General features: G+C 46.3%; 1 protein-coding gene across 6 annotated transcripts in view; it reads left to right on the top strand.

The window, feature by feature from the left end:
- The first annotated feature begins 1,043 nt into the window (after window positions 1-1,043).
- The window catches only part of CAMTA2 (calmodulin binding transcription activator 2), a 142,918-nt gene continuing 129,860 nt past the window's right edge, over window positions 1,044-14,101 (top strand). For all 6 annotated transcript variants that reach the window (XM_077470856.1, XM_077470859.1, XM_077470858.1 and 3 more), the window contains exon 1: window positions 1,044-1,182. The gene's annotated coding sequence lies outside the window, so the exon portion shown is untranslated. The remainder of the gene's footprint in view (window positions 1,183-14,101) is intronic.

Raw genomic sequence — 14,101 nt, 5'->3', positions numbered from 1 at the left:
TACTCCTTTACTGACTTAGTATAAGTAGAGCACTCAATCCTGGATTAGCAAATCTTGCAAAATGGGGGTGACAAGTGTCAAGATTCCTTGGTCGGCAAGCGGTGCGCACAGCCCCAGTACTCCTTTCCTGACTTAGGGGTGAGTAGCGCCCTCAGTCCCGGACTTCCATGGAGGGTGTAGAAGGGACTGTAGTGGCAGAGCAGAGTTTTCAGGTCCATATCGCGGCTCTGCAACCAGACACCCCCCAGTATTCCCCTCCAGATGAGGGGGAGATGATGTGACCTAACTCTCTAGAGCCCCCATACACACCATTAGATTTTCTGATTTTTGTCTTCAGATTTACCAAAACCATGTAGTGCAAGGGCCTGTCTGATTGCATACACATTCTAACTCTTAGGGTTTGACCTCATATTATATGGTTTTGGTAAATCTGAAGACATAAATCTGCAGAAAATCGAACAGTGTGTATGGGAGATTTAGACTTTCCTATCCTATAGACCGGGCTCTCATGCAATGTTTCCCACTGGGTGGGCAGTCCCTCCAGTGAGCGCTCCCACTCTGGGGGGGGGGGGCCCTATCCACCAATCACAGGGCAGAACAACCACATTCCGTCACTGGTTGCCATGGTAACCAGAGACGCGTCCTCCACAAAGCCTGTCAGGTTGTCTCGCGCATGCGCCGTGTTGTCAGGAGAGGGTCAATAGTGTAAGCTTTCCTCTGCGTAGGGACCATTCCCGACATTTCATTTATATTTGTACTTCATCGTCACCGTCATTTGAAAATAATTAGGTCGGTGATCAAAGTTATAAATTATGGAATAAAAAAAATAATGATTCCGTTTGCTATGGCTTATATACTCCCCCTTACCACGCCCCGTAAACCTTCTCCGCCCACCCGTGGGTTGAGAAGCCCGGTGTGTTCCCAGTGAGTGTCACACCGCCCCTCCCTTCCCTTAATGGAGGGCGGACTCAGCGCGGTCCCTAAGCTTAGCTCCGCTCCCCCCCTTTAGTGTGCGCGCCGTGGTCCCTCGGTTTGCGGGGTGACGTCACAGGTGATGTCGGAGACATTTCCGGGTGTACGTCCCACCGTCACCTCCTCCTGGTGTGCGTGATGACATAGGTGGTATGTGAGAAGAGGGGGGGCGCGCGTTGAGGAAGATGGCGGCTGGAGGGTCCCGGGGAGGTGAGTGACTGAGGGGGAGGGGATAGAGGGAGGAGGGTGTGTATTGGGGGGCCCCCTCAACTACTGTAGGTGGTCTGAGTTGGGTGTGTGGTGGGGTGACAAGGGCTTCTATTATTATTATTGGTCCTGTATAGAGCTGTCACCTGTCTTCCTATATATACACACAGCCCCTCCCCCCTGTCTACACATCCTCTCATATATGTATACATACACACATATCCCCCCATCTATATACTATCACTGTCATATGAAAGGATATCATAAAATATATCTTCCCTCTATATACCATCACTTGTGTGTGTGTGTGTGTATATAAAATCTGCCCCATACCATCACATCTCTATCTCGCTCTCTCTCTATTATATTTATATATATATATATATATATATATATATATAATAATTACACACACACCCCTCCCCCCTATCTATATACCATCACTTCTGTATACATATACCAAGACAGGTCCTCCCCTCCCCCATCTATATACCAACACCTGTGTGTATATATACACCTTAACCCCACCCCCCCACTTCATTATATATCACCCCTGTGTATATACACACATATACGCACACAGAGATGAAGGTGTGTATGTGTATATATATATATATATATATATATATATATATATGTGTGTGTGTGTGTGTGTGTGTGTGTGTGTGTGTGTGTGTGTGTGTGTGTATATATATATATATATATATATATATATATATATATATATATATATATATATACACGCACACACGTGTTGGTACATAGATGGGGGAGGGGAGGACCTGTCTCGGTATATGTATACAGAAGTGATGGTATATAGATGGGGGAGGTGTATACGTACAGTGGTGATGGGGGGGGGGGTTATATAGTATCTCACAAAAGTAAGTACATCCCTCACATTTATGTAAATATATTTATTATATATTTTCATGTGACAGCACTGAGGAAATGACACTTTGCCAAGTATAATTTCTTCAGTGTTGTCACGTGAAAGAATAAAATATTTACAAAAATGTGAGGTGTACTCACTTTTGTGACATAAAAAAAAAAAAAAAAATAAATAAATAAAATATATATATATATATATTATATACACACACCATCACATCTGTATATATACCAACACCTCTATATATGTACACCAAGACAGGTCCTCCCCTCCCCCATCTGTATACCATCACCTCTGTATATATCCACTTTTATATATCTCCCCTGTATATATACATCTCCCCCATCTATATACCATCACCTCTGTATATATCTTCCCTGTGTATATATACATCTCCCCCATCTATATATACCATCTCCTCTGTATATGTACACCTAGACAGGTCCTCCCCTCCCCCATCTGTATACCATCACCTCTGTATATATCCACTTTTATATATCTCCCCTGTATATATACACATCTCCCCCATCTATATATACCATCACCTCTGTATATGTACACCTAGACCAGTCCTCCCCTCCCCCATCTGTATACCTTCACCCTGTATATATGCTAAGCCTTCTACCCGTATGTGTGTATGTGTGTGTATATATATATATATATATATATATATATTACACACACACACACACACACACACACACACACACACACACACACACCCCCCTAGACAGGTCCTCTTTATTATCAGCTATAGGCGTCCTCCCCTTCCACATCTATCCATCCACACCTCCCCCGTCTATATACCATCACTTCTGTATGTATATCTGCCATCCCTTCTACATGCTGTTTCCCCGAAAATAAGACCTAGTGTGATTGTCAGTGATGGCTGCAATATAAGCCCTACCCCCCCAAATAAGCCCTAGTTAAAGTCCTTGTAGGTCTTATTTTCAGGGTAGGGCTTATTTTAGGGGAAACAGGGTAGGGCTTATTTGGGTCTCCCCCCCGCATTTATATTACAGAAGCGCACACATTTGTACATTAAGGCCCCTTTCACACCGGGGCGGTGCGTTCGGCGGCGGTAAAACGGCGCTATTTTTAGCGCTGCTTTACCGTTGGCATTCGGCCACTAGCGGGACGGTTTTACCCCCCTGCTAGCAGTCGAGAAAGGTAGCGGTTAAAGTCACCACAAAGAGCTGCTGCATCAGCGGTATAGCCGCGCTGCCCCATTCATTTCAATGGGTAGGAGCGGTGAATACACCGCCCCAAAGACGCTGCTAGCAGGACTTTTTTTTTTACCGTCCTGCCAGCGCACCGCTCCACACGGGAGTATGAGGAGCGGCTCTTTCAGGGCACTTTGAAGGCGCTGTTTTTAGCGCTGTAGCGCCTGCAAAGCTCTCCCCACTGTGAAAGGGGTCTATATACTACTGTAATAGAGTGGATTATAGGATTTCACAAGCATTTTAAACTAGGGCTTATTTTCGGGGTAGGTCTTATTTTTGGGGAAAGACGGTATCTATCTATCTCTATATACACACCTCCCCCCATCTGTATACCATCACCTCCTGTATGTATATATACCTCACCCATCTATATACCATCACCTCCCTATACATACACCTTCCCTCCCCCCATCTATATTCCATCACCTGTGTGTGTGTAAAATATATATATAATTATCTCTCCATCTATATACCATCACCCTGTATGTATATATACCTCGAAAGAGTGCCCCTTTGTAGAGGTGACCGGTGGGCCGTGTGCCCCTTTGTAGAGGTGACCAGTGGGTATTCAGCAGAGCTCTTGGTTGTGGATTTCGATTTTGCTGCATGCTGACCCCGGGTCGTGACCCCCAGGTTCACGTTTAAATAAGGCCAGGGACTCGGTGACAACATGTTATCAAGAAATTGGTCTGACATAGGCAGATGCACTGTAATAACTATCCAGAGGACACAGCTGGTTGCAGATATCATAGATAAGGTAGAGGTCCTAGTTCAGGTTTGACAGTGGACTTGAATAATCCGTAACAAAGCCATGGGTCAGAGTAGGTAGGAGACTCGGATAACTAAGAATGAAGCCAAGGATCGGGGAAGGTAGCAGACTCCTATTGCAAGGAACAAAGCCAAGGGTCAGGGTAAGTTGTCGATTCCTATAGCTAGGAACAAAGCCAAGGGTCAGGACAGGTAGCAGATTCCTATAGCCAGGAATGAAGCCATGGGTCAGGGCAGGTAGCAGGTGGCTATAGCTGGGTTGAAGCCAAGGGTCAGGGTGGGTAGCAGGCTTCTATAGCCATAACAAGGCCAAGGGTCAGAGCAGGTAGCGGCCTCAGGCATTAAAAAAGGCAAGGTCTAGGGCAGGTAGCAGACACAGATAGCCAGGAATGAAGCCAAGGGTCAGTTAATAGGTAGTGGCCTTGGATAGGAACAAAGCCAAGGGTAAGGGCAGGTAACAGGCTCAGCCAGGAAAAGCCAAGGGTCAGGGATGATAGCAGGCTCCTGTAGCTGGATCAAAGCCAAGGGTCGGGGGGTAGTAGATTCAGGCATGAAAAAAGGCAAGGTCTAGGGCAGGTAGCAGACACCGATCGTTAGGAATGAAGCCAAGGGTCAGAGAAGGTAGTGGACTTGGATAGTCAGGAACAAAGCCTAGGGTCAGGGCAGGTAGCAGCCTCAGGCATGAAAAAAGGCAAAGTCTAGGGCAGACACAGCCAGGAATGAAGCCAAGGGTCAGTTATTAGGTAGTGGACTTGGATAGTAACAAAACCAAGGGTCAAGGCAGGTAGCAGGCTCAGTCATGAAAAAAGGCAAGGTCTAGGGCAGGTAGCAGACTCCTATAGCTGGAACAAAGCCGTGGGGTGGGGCGGGGTAGTCAATTCGGGCAAGATCTAGAGCAGGTAGTAGACAGATAGCTAGGAATGAAGCCAAGGGTCAGAGAAGGTAGTGGACTTGGATAGTCAGGAACCAAGCCAAGGGTCAGGGCAGGTAGCAGGCTCCTAAAGCCAGGAACCAAGCCAAGGGTCAGGGCAGGTAGCAGGCTCCTATAGCCGGGAACCAAGCCAAGGGTCAGGGCAGGTAGCAGGCTCCTATAGCCGGGAACCAAGCCAAGGGTCAGGGCAGGTAGCAGGCTCCTATAGCCGGGAACAAAGCCAAGGGTCAGGGCAGGTAGCAGGCTCCTATAGCCGGGAACCAAGCCAAGGGTCAGGGCAGGTAGCAGGCTCCTATAGCCGGGAACCAAGCCAGGGGTCAGGGCAGGTAGCAGGCTCCTATAGCCGGGAACAAAGCCAAGGGTCAGGGCAGGTAGCAGGCTCCTATAGCCGGGAACAAAGCCAAGGGTCAGGGCAGGTAGCAGGCTCCTATAGCCGGGAACAAAGCCAAGGGTCAGTGCAGGTAGCAGGCTCCTATAGCCGGGAACAAAGCCAAGGGTCAGGGCAGGTAGCAGGCTCCTAAAGCCAGGAACCAAGCCAAGGGTCAGGGCAGGTAGCAGGCTCCTATAGCCGGGAACCAAGCCAAGGGTCAGGGCAGGTAGCAGGCTCCTATAGCCGGGAACAAAGCCAAGGGTCAGGGCAGGTAGCAGGCTCCTATAGCCGGGAACCAAGCCAAGGGTCAGGGCAGGTAGCAGGCTCCTATAGCCGGGAACAAAGCCAAGGGTCAGGGCAGGTAGCAGGCTCCTATAGCCGGGAACAAAGCCAAGGGTCAGGGCAGGTAGCAGGCTCCTATAGCCGGGAACAAAGCCAAGGGTCAGGGCAGGTAGCAGGCTCCTATAGCCGGGAACAAAGCCAAGGGTCAGAGCAGGTAGCAGGCTCCTATAGCCAGGAACAAAGCCAAGGGTCAGGGCAGGTAGCAGGCTCCTATAGCCGGGAACAAAGCCAAGGGTCAGAGCAGGTAGCAGGCTCCTATAGCCAGGAACAAAGCCAAGTGTCAGGGAAGGTATCAGCCTCAGGCATGACAAAAGCCAAGGGGCAGGTAGCAGGCTCCTATAGCCAGGAACAAAGCCAAGGGTCAGAGCAGGTAGCAGGCTCCTATAGCCAGGAACAAAGCCAAGTGTCAGGGAAGGTATCGGCCTCAGGCATGACAAAAGCCAAGGGTCAGGGCAGGAAGAAGGCTCCTATAGCCGGGAACAAAGCCAAGTGTCAGGGAAGGTATCGGCCTCAGGCACGACAAAAGCCAAGGGTCAGGGCAGGTAGCAGGCTCCTATAGCCAGGAACAAAGCCAAGTGTCAGGGAAGGTATCGGCCTCAGGCATGACAAAAGCCAAGGGTCAGGGCAGGAAGTAGGCTCCTATAGCCGGGAACAAAGCCAAGTGTCAGGGAAGGTATCGGCCTCAGGCATGACAAAAGCAAAGGGTCAGAGCAGGTAGCAGGCTCCTATAGCCAGGAACAAAGCCAAGGGTCAGAGCAGGTAGCAGGCTCCTATAGCCAGGAACAAAGCCAAGTGTCAGGGAAGGTATCGGCCTCAGGCATGACAAAAGCCAAGGGTCAGGGCAGGAAGAAGGCTCCTATAGCCGGGAACAAAGCCAAGTGTCAGGGAAGGTATCGGCCTCAGGCACGACAAAAGCCAAGGGTCAGGGCAGGTAGCAGGCTCCTATAGCCAGGAACAAAGCCAAGTGTCAGGGAAGGTATCGGCCTCAGGCATGACAAAAGCCAAGGGTCAGGGCAGGAAGTAGGCTCCTATAGCCGGGAACAAAGCCAAGTGTCAGGGAAGGTATCGGCCTCAGGCATGACAAAAGCAAAGGGTCAGAGCAGGTAGCAGGCTCCTATAGCCGGGAACCAAGCCAAGGGTCAGGGCAGGTAGCAGGCTCCTATAGCCGGGAACCAAGCCAGGGGTCAGGGCAGGTAGCAGGCTCCTATAGCCGGGAACAAAGCCAAGGGTCAGGGCAGGTAGCAGGCTCCTATAGCCGGGAACAAAGCCAAGGGTCAGGGCAGGTAGCAGGCTCCTATAGCCGGGAACAAAGCCAAGGGTCAGTGCAGGTAGCAGGCTCCTATAGCCGGGAACAAAGCCAAGGGTCAGGGCAGGTAGCAGGCTCCTAAAGCCAGGAACCAAGCCAAGGGTCAGGGCAGGTAGCAGGCTCCTATAGCCGGGAACCAAGCCAAGGGTCAGGGCAGGTAGCAGGCTCCTATAGCCGGGAACAAAGCCAAGGGTCAGGGCAGGTAGCAGGCTCCTATAGCCGGGAACCAAGCCAAGGGTCAGGGCAGGTAGCAGGCTCCTATAGCCGGGAACAAAGCCAAGGGTCAGGGCAGGTAGCAGGCTCCTATAGCCGGGAACAAAGCCAAGGGTCAGGGCAGGTAGCAGGCTCCTATAGCCGGGAACAAAGCCAAGGGTCAGAGCAGGTAGCAGGCTCCTATAGCCAGGAACAAAGCCAAGGGTCAGGGCAGGTAGCAGGCTCCTATAGCCGGGAACAAAGCCAAGGGTCAGAGCAGGTAGCAGGCTCCTATAGCCAGGAACAAAGCCAAGTGTCAGGGAAGGTATCAGCCTCAGGCATGACAAAAGCCAAGGGGCAGGTAGCAGGCTCCTATAGCCAGGAACAAAGCCAAGGGTCAGAGCAGGTAGCAGGCTCCTATAGCCAGGAACAAAGCCAAGTGTCAGGGAAGGTATCGGCCTCAGGCATGACAAAAGCCAAGGGTCAGGGCAGGAAGAAGGCTCCTATAGCCGGGAACAAAGCCAAGTGTCAGGGAAGGTATCGGCCTCAGGCACGACAAAAGCCAAGGGTCAGGGCAGGTAGCAGGCTCCTATAGCCAGGAACAAAGCCAAGTGTCAGGGAAGGTATCGGCCTCAGGCATGACAAAAGCCAAGGGTCAGGGCAGGAAGTAGGCTCCTATAGCCGGGAACAAAGCCAAGTGTCAGGGAAGGTATCGGCCTCAGGCATGACAAAAGCAAAGGGTCAGAGCAGGTAGCAGGCTCCTATAGCCAGGAACCAAGCCAAGGGTCAGGGCCAGTAGCAGACTCGGCCAGGAATGAAGCCAGAGGTCGTTATGTGGGAATCGATTGGTGGAATGTCTGTACGGGGGCTCAGCAGCAAGCCTGCAAGAGCGTTGCTCGGGCAACGAGCTGAGAGCTGCACGGAGTTTAAATAGACAAGGCAAGAGAAGTAAGCCTTTCCAGTTGGCTGAAGCCTGACAGGAAGGAAAAGGCGTGCGATCTGATTGGCTGCAGGATGACTAACAAAAGACCCTTGGCTAGGAAGGAAACATTTTAGGGTTGAGGCCTCCTCATTGCAGACAGTGATTAATATCTCAGGGGAGGAGAAGTGATTGTGAAATGTTGTGTGCTGTCCATAGTGCTGATCCTGTCATTGGCCCAACCTGGGGCCCCCAAATGCTGTATTTTACCAATTTGTTTGTGGCCCCTCGCTGGGTTGTGGTACTTTTATAGGCCGGTGCAGGGAGAATATTCTAGTGGTGAATGGGTTGGTTACTGTGCAGTGATTGGCAGTTCTCTTCCCCCGAGATCCTTTTTTTTTTTTTTTTTTTTTATATCACAAGAAGCCCCGAGATCTTTTCTAACCACTTCAGGACCGCCGTATTGCCAATGTACGTCAGCACAATGGCACAGGCAGGCATAATCACGTACATCTACGTGATTGCCTTCCAGCGGGTGGGGGGTCCCATCGGACCCCCTCCCGCTGGATACGGCGGTCCGATTCGGTCCAGGAGCGCTCCGTGAAGAGGGGATGGCCGTTCGTTTTCGGCCACCCCCTCTGGATCGCTCCTGGCCAATGAGAAGCTTCCTCCCCTGTGTATTGTTTACACAGGAAGGAGGAAGTGATGTCATTCTCCTCGGGGCGGTCTTTTTGACCGGACTACGAGGAGAAGAGTAAAAGTAAGTCTGCACGAACACTACACTGACATGTAGGTACACACAGGCACACAAACCCCCCCCGATCCCCCCCCCGATCGCCCCCCGATCCCCCCCCCCGCCCCCCCTCCCCCCCCAGTCACAGTGTCACTGATTGCATTGATCATTTCTTTACTGATCAATGCATTCAGTGTCAGTTGTGACAGTAAAAACTGTCAGGACAGTTAGTGTTAGGTCCAGGGTAGCCCCCTATCACCCCCCAATAAAGATTTAACCCCCTGATTGCCCCTAGAGTTAACCCTTTCACCCCCTTTTGCCAGTGTCACTAAGCGATCATTTTTCTGATCGCTGCATGTGTCGCTAGGTAGCTAGTTATTTTTTTAGGTTCACCGCCAGGTTTTTATATCGCTAGGTACCCCGATATACTACCCAATAATGTTTTTAACCCCCTGATTGCCGCTAGTTAACCCTTTCACCCCCTTTTGCCAGTGTCACTAAGCGATCATTTTTCTGATCGCTGCATTAGTGTCGCTACAGTCGCTAGGTAGCTAGTTATTTTTTTAGGTTCACCGCCAGGTTTTTATAGCGCTAGGTACCCCGATATACTACCCAATAATGGTTTTAACCCCCTGATTTCCGCTAGTTAACCCTTTCACCCCCTTTTGCCAGTGTCACTAAGCGATAATTTTTCTGAACGCTGCATCAGTGTCGCTAGTGTCGCTAGGTAGCTAGTTAACTAGGCTCCCAAAAAGTCCCCCACATGTGGTATCCCCGTACTCGGGAGAAGCAGCAGAATTTATTTTGGGGTGTAATTTGACTTCTGCCCATAGCATGTGTGAGCAATATATCATTTAGTGACAACTTTGTGCAAAAAAAAAAAAAGTTTGTAATATTCCCGCAACTTTTGGCAAAATATAAAATATTCCATGGACTCAACATGCCTCTCAGTAAATAGCTTGGGGTGTCTACTTTCCAAAATGGGGTCATTTGTGGGGGTTTTGTGCTATTTTGGCATTTTATGGCCTTCGAAACTGTGATAGGTAGTGAGGAGTTAAATCAAAAATTTGCACCCTTAGAAATCCTGAAGGTGGTGATTGGTTTTCGGGGTGTCGTGCGCGACTAGACTCCCAAAAAGTCCCACACATGTGGTATCCCCGTACTCGGGAGAAGCAGCAGAATGTATTTTGGGGTGTCATTTCACATATAACCATGGCATGTGTGAGCAATATATCATTTAGTTACAACTTTTTGTAAAAAAAATTTTTTTTTTTTTTTTTTGTCATTATTCAATCCCTTAGGACAAAAAAAATAAATATTCAATGGGCTCAACATACCCATCAGCAATTTCCTTGGGGTGTCTACTTTCCAAAATGGGGTCATTTGGGGGGGATTTGTACTGCCCTGCCATTTTAGCACCTCAAGAAATGAGATCGGCAGTCATAAATTAAAAGCTGTGTAAATTCCAGAAAATGTGCTCTAGTTTGTAGGCGCTATAACTTTTGCGCAAACCAAAAAATATACGCTTATTGACATTTTTTTTACTAAAGACATGTGGCTGAATAAATTTTGCCCGCAATGTATGACTAAAATTTAGTTTATTCGATTTTTCTTATAACAAAAAGAAGAAAATATCTTTTTTTTTCAAAATTTTCGCTCTTTTTCCATTTATATCGAAAAAAAAAAAAAATCGCAGAGGCACTCAAATACCATCAAAAGAAAGCTCTATTTGTGGGAAGAAAAGGACGCAAATTTCGTTTGGGTGCAATATTGCATGACCGCGCAATTACCAGTTAAAGCAGCGCAGTGCGAAATTGCAAAAAGACCTCTGGTCCTTAAGGTGTTTATTGGTCCGGAACTGAAGTGGCTAATAAACCTTCTGAAGGAAAAAAAAAAAATCAAATGTGGCTTGAGTAACACATGTGGCATCTTTGATTTGCAACGGCGGTGATCTCTAGTGGTCTCCAGTCCTATGATTGGCTACTGAAGCAGGCCCACCAGTCTCTGCCCATTTCTTCTAGCGTTCAGAACTGCCTTCGTTCTCTTCATGGTGTAGATTCGAGAAGGTGTTGGAAACGTTCCTCGGAGATTTTGGCCCATAGTAGACACGATGGCATCACACAGTTGCTGCAGATTTTGTCGGCTGCACATCCGTGATGCCAATCTCCTGTTCCACCACATCCCAAAGGTGCTCTTTTGGATGAGACGTGGGGAGTGTGGAGGCCTCATTGACCTCGCTGTCCAGTGGTGAGATGATTTCAGATTTGTGACATGGTGGCATCAGAAGAAAAAAAATAATAATAAATGAACGTTTGAATGAATAGAGGTGTGTATCTATCACAGGGTGGTGTCTGTGGATACACTAAAAAAAAATTTAAACACATGCCACGTCCTGGTTATCACTTTGCAAATATAGATATATATTCCCCATTTCCTGAAAGTCTGCATAAATGAACGTTTGTTTTACCTGCAAAATGATATGCATTTATAATTATTATTTTTTAACAAAAAGGGGAACTTCTCCTTTTTTTTTTTTTAAAAGAGCAAAAAAATAAAATAAAAATTCTGCAGCATGTCTCAGCAATAGAGGGTTACTAAAAAAAAAAAAAAGTCATGACTAAGCCCCTATTGGGAAGGATTTGGATGATTCCAGGCTGTATTGATCCCCCTGAATAGCAGAAGTCATCAGATTAGTGACCCATGATGGCGTCCTCCCCTCCCCCCTCCCCCTCCCAGGAGCCTTCACAGTGCAGCCAGTCAATCAGAATGATGATTATGCTGGAAGGTTTTCGATCACGATTTCTTAAATATTGTATGCCTACCTGGGAGCCCACAGCCACCTCTTAGCACCACGGACACTCAATACAATGCAGGACACACGCATTTTGTCTTGCCATGATGCATGGGTATCTATTTACTCTGCGTAACAGCTTTTTATATTTCACCAACAAAATTAGTTCTGTTTTTTTTTTTGTTTTTTTTTTTTTTTGTATTATAGTTGGGAAAAAAAAACCCACACGCTTTTATTTATTTATTTATTTTTCCCCAAAAAAAAAAAAACACTGCCTGCACAAATGCTGCATGACAAAAAAAATATATTCACCAATATATTCTCTAGGGCCTCTACTTTAAAAATAAAATCAAATTATAGAGATATATATATATGTGTGTGTGTGTGTGTGTGTATGTATGTGTGTGTATATATATATATATATTAGAGCTGCAACTAACAATTATTTTCATAATCAGTTTGCTGATTATTGTTTCAATGAATCAATTAATTGATACATTGGTTAATAACCTGTGTAAAATAATATTATATAATAATATAAAATAAAAGTGTGGTGTATAATTTAATATGTAAAGTTTAAAAAAAAAAAGGCAATTTATTCTTAAATATCTCCTATGTAGTGGTAAATATAAATAACCAACTATATGATTAGAGAGAAAAATCTCTAATCCACTCTGAGAATATCTGACAGAGGAGATATATACTGTATATATGGTACTATTAGGGGAGATATATACTATTAGAGGATATATACTATTAGAGGATATATACTATTAGGGGAGATATATACTGTATATACTATTAGGGGAGATATATACTGTATATACTATTAGGGGAGATATATACTATTAGAGGATATATACTATTAGGGGAGATATATACTGTATATACTATTAGGGGAGATAATGAAAAAATATAATGCAGCGCTAATGACATATTATAAACACATAACACAGTGGTATGTGTAGGAAAGGAAAAAAGGGAAAACGGTGTGTTTTGGTTAAAAAAAAAAAACACGTCACAATAGTAAAAAATACACAATACAAATGGCTCCAAGAAGAGGAAGGAGATTTGGCTCCAAACACAAACCCTGAGATCCTGGATGGTGCAAAAACAAACAAATTCCAATAGTGCCTAAATATAGCGTGGTAACAAAAATAGTGACTCAAAAACCCGACATGTTTTGGACCATGGTCCTTCTACTGGGGCATCTGACTCCAGCTGGCCATACACCATACAATTTTCTTATTCAATTTTCTTTTAGATTTACCTTCAACTGTGTGGTAGAAGGGCCTCTCTGATTGCACACAAAGTCAAAGTGTTTAGACTTGACCTCCTATTATATGGTTTTGGTAAATCTAAAGGAAATCTATAGAAGAAAATTGTATAATGTATGGCCAGCATCACTGTTGGCCCACCACGCTGAATATATTTCACTATAAATTACCCTCAACGGGATCAGCTGTGTGCCGCTGAAACCAAACCAATCAATCAGCCGATTATAAATGTTTACCACATTTTAAAATACTCACAACAGAAAATTATCACCCTCTGCTGACACTGAACTTTACTAATGGGAAACACTCACGATTGGCTGAGTAGAAAACACCTCCCCCCTTGTGTGATAGGCTGTCAAAGATACCGCCCCTGACCCCCCCCACCCACCAAACGTCAGCCATCGGCGTCATTGCGCTCCGGCCATATGTGCTCCAGGCTTCGGTTCTACCAATAACCAGCCCACACGGAAGTGTGCATCGCACACCTCACTTCCGCGAATGTCCTTGCACTACTAGAAATGATTTGAGTCACTATTTTTGTTACCACGCTATATTTTCTCTGTGATTCTTATATGGTTTTACCGTATGGGCTTTGTTCATTTTTATCTTAATTTTTAATAAAGGACTCTTTTTATTTTATTAATTTTTTTTATATACTGCGAGTTCCATACATCCCGTGTTCCAGAGATCGGCCCCCCTCATGGGTTTTGTTACCCTGTGAAGTGATTGTGATAGCAGCCATCCATTGCTGGTCTGTTTGGAATGTGGTCAAAGCACATCTTCATACTGTCAGTGCCTCCGATGAAGGATCTAGAGGACCGGACGATCCAAATGGTCATTTGACTCATCACTATATAGTGTGTGTCCACCTTTTGGGGTGAACGTACCCCCATCTGTGTATCACCTGCATATGGATTGTGATTTGTGACGTGTGGATGGATAGAGGCTTTCTGGTGTAGGCAACACTTTTCACTTTTGGAATCGGACTACACCCCTCCCAAGGGAACCCGTCCACTTTATATATGTATTAGAGGATTATATTTTAATTGTGCTAAATCTCCTTCCTCTTCTTGGAGCCATTTGTATTGTATTTTTCACTATTGTGATGTTTTTTTTTTTTTTTTTTTTTTTTTTTTTTTTCAACCAAACACACTGTTTCCCCTTTTTTTTAAATTTTTTTA

This window comes from Lithobates pipiens, unplaced genomic scaffold (assembly GCF_037356315.1).
Source record: "Lithobates pipiens isolate NorthernLeopardFrog02 unplaced genomic scaffold, aLitPip1_a1.2 Scaffold_8, whole genome shotgun sequence".
NCBI lineage: Eukaryota > Metazoa > Chordata > Amphibia > Anura > Ranidae > Lithobates > Lithobates pipiens.
This window is presented reverse-complemented; position numbering and strand designations above follow the sequence as displayed.